We start from the raw sequence: 5,985 nt of genomic DNA on the forward strand, positions 1-5,985 counted from the left end.
TTTATTTTTAGAAACTTTCCTCTTTTGTTTTTAGAAACTAGGTTAGTTATTTGCCTTTTTAGAAATTAACTTTCTATTTTTATTTTTAGTAATTTTCTAATTTTAACTCTTTTAGAATCTAACTTTGTTTCTTAAATTGTTTTTTGAAATTTTCTACTTGTAGAATTTTTGTTTAGAATCTAACTTTCCTATTGTGTAGGCTTTTAAGGTAGAAATTTCTAATTCGGTAAGCTTTCTCTCTACTTTCTATTTTCCAATTCTCTTTTAGTAATTTATTTTCTAGTTTAGGACTTTCTTCTTTTAGAAACTAGTTTACGTCTATCTTTCTTTTTAAGGATTTTCTAATTCTACACCTTCTCTTTAGAAACTGACTTGTTGTGTCCTTTTGCAGGTCTTTAACTTAGGGACTTCAACTTGGTAATTTCTTTCCAACTTTCTCTTTCTTTCTAAATTTTCTTTTCCTTCCTTAGGATTAGGTTTTGAATTTGGTTGAGGGCTGCGAGTGTTTCATGCCCAAGTGGGCCCGCGACAACGCTCGACGTCTCTTGACTGAAGGAGGATTGGTTGAGGGGTTGACTATCCATCGCAGGACTAGACACCACTTGAAATCTCTTGAGTTAATTGAAGTGATGGCTGAAAACCAACCTCTTCTACCCCAACCTAGGGTGGTGGAGGACATTCAGGATGAGAATGAGGTGTATCAAGCACCCCCGCCACGTACTTTACGAGATTATTTACAACCAGCGGGGGTGAGTACGCCCTCATGCATGATTTTTCCTGAAAATACAGGACATATGGACATCAAGCCAGGGGTTATCCAACTCCTTCCTAAGTTCCATGGGCTTGAATCTGAAGAACCATATTTACATTTGAAAGAGTTTGATGAGATTAGAGCCACTTTATATTTTCAAAATGTGTCTTAGGACACAGTCAGGCTGAGACTCTTTCCTTTTTCCTTAAAAGAGAAGGCTAAGACTTGGTTACATTCACTACGTCCTAGATCCATTGGCACATGGAATGATATGCAAAGGGAATTTATAAAGAAATTCTTTCCACATCATAAAACAATTATCCTTCGAAAAGCAATCATGAACTTCACCCAAAAGGAGGATGAAATATTTTACCAATGTTAGGAAAGGTTCAAGGATTTGGTCAGTTCATGCCCACAACACGGTTTTGAAATGTGGCGCATTACAAAGTTTTTCTATGATGGACTGACATCTTCCATGCGCCAAATGGTCGAGACAATGTGTAATGGAGAATTCATTAATAAAAATGTTGACGAGGTATGGGATTACCTCGATAGTCTTACTGAAAAAACACAATCATGGGACTATTACCCAAAGTCGAACACCACGTCTAGGCCGACTCAATTAAAGGAGAAAGGTGGATTGTATCTCTTGAAAGAAGAGGATGATCTCAAGTGTAAAGTGACTACGCTCATAAGGAAAGTTGAGGCCATGGAAGGAAAGAAGGATAAGGTTAATGAAAGTGTTTGCGGCATCTGTGATTGCAACATTCATACAACTGAAAATTGCCCTACAATACCCGCCTTTCGAGAAGTGTTGAATGAACAATCCAATGCCGTAAATAATTATCAAAGACCTTTCAATAGACCAACATCTAATACGTACAATCCTGGTTGGAGAAATCATCCAAACTTTAGTTGGAGAAATGGACAAACGGCTACCCCTCAAAGTTTCTTTAATCAAAATCCAAATCAGGGGAAACCTCAAGAAGAACCGGTTCAAAATTTCATGCAAGAGCTGACCCATGCAATGCGAGACTTTATGCAAAAGATGGATTCACGTATGACGGTTATAGAAAAGGGGATGCTTCCTGCACAACCGCTCCCCAATCCTAAACCGCAATACGAGACAAGTGATCCCATCTCTTCAAATCAAATGGGGCACGCTAAATCCATCACCACTCTTAGGAGTGGAAAGATCATTGATAAAACCCTTCCGGTTAGGCCCGAAAAGCCTTAAGAACCAGAAGAGGACAACAATAATGGATCTAGTGAGGCCCCACAAAAATTAGAACCGGAACTTCTAGAAAAGCCAGTTGCTCCATTTTCCCAACGGTTGGTCGCACCAAAACCTCTCTCTAACTCTGAAGATATCCTAGAGGTGTTGAAACAAGTGAAAGTCAATATTCCTTTACTTGATGTTGTAAAATAGATACCTTCATATGCCAAATTCCTGAAAGACTTATGCACGACCAAACGACGGCAGAGTATTCAAAAGAAGATCTTCTTGACCGAGAAAGTGAGTGTCATCCTAAAGCAAGATGTGCCACAGAAATTCAAAGATCCCGGTAGCCCAACCATATTATGTGTAATCGGGGACCATCGAATTGATCATGCACTTCTTGACTTAGGAGCGAGCGTCAATCTGATTCCCTACTCGGTATACAAATAGTTAGGTTTGGGTGAATTAAAACCCACCCTAACCCCACTACAACTTGCTGATCGCTCTGTTCGTGTACCAAGAGGGATAATTGAGGATGTGTTGGTCCAAGTTGATAGATTTTACTATCCTGTAGATTTTATCATCCTGGACATCGAACCCATCAATAACATGAGCACTCAGATTCCCGTCATTCTTGGTCGCCCATTCCTTGCCACTTCAAACGCAATTATCAATTGCAGGAATGGTGTCATGACTATGTCTTTTGGGAATATGATATTGGAGTCAAACATTTTTTTCAATAACGGCAGAAACTTAGAGGATGATGACGATTTCCACGACATTAACATGATTGACTCTTTAGTGAAAGATACGACACCTCTGACCTTGTCCTCTGACCCTCTAGAGAAGTGTTTGGCTCACTCCCATGATTTTGATGATGACATGATTAGGGAGACATGTGCCTTGCTTGATACTGCACCGGTACTTGAAGTTAACCGGTAGAGGCCACAATTTGAAGAGTTACCTCAAACTGATGTAGTGCATCTACCGTCTAACCTCAAGCCGTCGAAGCTTGACCTAAAACCTTTGCCCTCTGATTTGAAATATGTCTATTTAGGTTAAGATGAGACATACCCGGTGGTGATCTCTGCCTACCTGGAGAAAGAACAAGAGAGTATGCTCATATCTTCTCTCATTGAGCATAAGGGAGCCCTTGGATGGACGATAGCGGACCTCAAGGGAATCAACCCATCGATTTGTACTCGCCGCATTTATCTTGAGGATAATGCTAAGACCACTCAGCAATCACAACGTAGACTTAATCCAAACATGAGGGAAGTGGTTAAGGCTGAGGTTCTTAAACTATTAGATGTGGGTATCATATACCCCATATCCGATAGTCAATGGGTGAGTCCAACTCAGGTGGTTCCTAAGAAGTCCGGGATCGCCATCGTAGCCAATGTCAATAATGAATTCGTGCTAACTAGAGTTACTACTGGTTGGAGAATGTGCATTGACTACAGGAAGCTGAATACCGTCACAAGGAAGGACCACTTTCCTTTGCCCTTCATTGATCAAATCTTGGAAAGGCTAGCTGGTCATTCCTATTACTGTTTCCTTGAAGGGTATTCGGGCTACAATTAGATTGAAATCGCCCCTGAGGACCAGGAAAAGACTACATTTACATGTCCCTACGGCACCTTTGCCTACAAAAGGATGTCATTCGGATTATGTAATGCCCCTGCCACCTTTCAGCGATGTATGATGAGTATCTTTTCTGACATGGTGGGGAAATATCTAGAGGTATTTATGGACGATTTCTCTGTTTTCGGTTCATCTTTCAGCCAGTGCTTAAAGAGTCTTAAATGTGTGCTGAAAAGATGTGAAGAAAAGAACTTGATACTTAATTGGGAGAAGTGTCATTTCATGGTTCAGAAGGGAATTGTCCTTGGGCATATCATCTCGTCGAAGGGAATCGAGGTAGATAAGGTAAAAAATCGATCTTATCTCTAACCTACCTCCACCCAAGAACATCAGAGATGTGCGATCCTTCTTAGGACATGCAGGGTTTTACAGATGATTCATAAAGGACTTTAGTCTCCTCTCTCGTCCTTTATGTAATCTACTTCAAAAGGATGCACTATATGAGTGGACTGAGCCATGTCATGAAGCTTTCACCAAGCTTAAGGGCATGTTAACCACTGCACCTATCATGCAGCTACCCGATTGGAGCCTTCCTTTTGAGCTTATGTGCGACGCTTCTGATTATGCTCTTGGGGCAGTTCTAGGCCAGAGAAAAGATAAGAGGCCCTACGTCATTCATTACGCAAGTAGAACTTTAAATTCTGCCCAAGTGAACTACTCGACTACGAAAAAGGAACTCTTAGCAATAGTGTTCGCCTTGGACAAATTTAGGTCCTACTTGATCGGATCCAAGATTATTATCTACACAGATCATGCGGCACTCAAGTATCTTCTTTCTAAGAATGATTCTAAGCCCCGCCTGATAAGATGGATTCTTCTACTCGAAGAATTTGATTTGGAGATTAAAGATAAAAAGGGAGCAGAGAATGTAGTGGCCGACTACCTTTCTCGCCTTAATACCTCTGATGAGGTGACACATATCAATGACATGTTCCCTGATGAACAATTGTTTAGAGTCTCTCATTCACCTTAGTTTGCTGATATTGCTAATTATCTTGCCACAGGTTCCATACCGACAGTGGACTGCACAAGATAAGATGAAATTCTTTACCGAGGTGCACAACTTTTTCTGGGACGATCCATATTTGTTTAAATATTGCCCAGACCAGATCCTAAGGAAATGTGTGCCAGACGATGAGCATCAGAGTGTCATCTCCTTCTGTCACTCACAGGCTTGTGGTGGTCACTTTTCTGCTAAAAAGACCACAGCCAAGATTTTACAGTGTGGCTTTTATTGGCCCACTATGTTCAGGGACGCTCATGAGTTTTGTAAGGCTTGTGAGCGTTGTCAAAAATTGGGAGCATTGTCCTGTCGAAATATGATGCCTTTGAATCCCATCCTTATCATAGAAGCATTTGACTGCTGGGGCATTAATTTCATGCGACCATTCCTCCAATCATTTGGAAATTTGTATATTTTGCTCGCCGTAGATTATGTCACTAAATGGGTCGAAGCAATTCCGTGCTAAAATAATGACCATCGCACGGTCATTAAATTCTTAAAAGAGAACATCCTTTCGTGGTTCGGGACGCCTCGAGCCATCATTAGTGATGGGAGCTCACACTTTTGTAATAGACCATTCGAGAGCTTAATGAAGAAATACGGTATCTCTCATAAGGTGAGCACACCATACCATCTACAGACAAGTGGACAAGCTGAGATTTCCAATAGGGAGATCAAACATATCTTAGAGAAAACGGTTAACCCTGATCGTAAGGATTGATTAATCCGATTGACTGATGTCTTATGGGCATACCGTACTGCTTTTAAAACCCCTATTGGAACGTCTCCCTTTAGAATTGTCTATGGGAAAGCTTATCACTTGCCTGTGGAATTAGAACATAAAGCGTACTGGGCGATCAAAAATCTGAATTTCAATCTGGACAACGCTGACTCGCTACGTAAACTTCAATTAAATGAACTTGAAGAAATTCAGAACGATGCGTACGAGAACTCGAGAATTTACAAAGACAGAATGAAGGCGTTTCATGACCAACGTATTCTATGAAAATCATTCACACCTGGTCAGAAAGTCCTTTTGTATAATTCTCGATTACATCTCTTTCTAGGTAAGCTTCGATCTCGTTGGACTGGCCCTTACATTGTGGTCACTGCGTATCCTCATGGGGCCGTTGAGATAAGAGATCCTGACAATGGTAAGGAGTTTAAAGTAAATGGACATCGCTTAAAGCCATTTGTCGAGAAATTTGATTCAGAGGACATGTCCATACCTCTGTCTGATCCTGTTTACCATGATTGATCTCCTAGTCTGATGGAGGTATATGTAGGTTTCCTGTTTTCATAGGACTAGGGTAGTTTCCTTTATGCTGTTTTAGGATAGATGGTAAACTTAGCGCTCCTGGGAGCCAA

General features: G+C 40.8%; 1 non-coding gene across 1 annotated transcript; it reads right to left on the bottom strand.

The window, feature by feature from the left end:
• Positions 1–1,070: 1,070 nt before the first annotated feature.
• Positions 1,071–1,177, bottom strand: LOC131232152 (small nucleolar RNA R71). The gene has a single exon (XR_009164763.1). It is a non-coding gene; the product is annotated as a small nucleolar RNA R71 (small nucleolar RNA).
• Between the last annotated feature and the right edge of the window lie 4,808 nt (positions 1,178–5,985).

Source organism: Magnolia sinica, chromosome 17 (assembly GCF_029962835.1).
Source record: "Magnolia sinica isolate HGM2019 chromosome 17, MsV1, whole genome shotgun sequence".
NCBI lineage: Eukaryota > Viridiplantae > Streptophyta > Magnoliopsida > Magnoliales > Magnoliaceae > Magnolia > Magnolia sinica.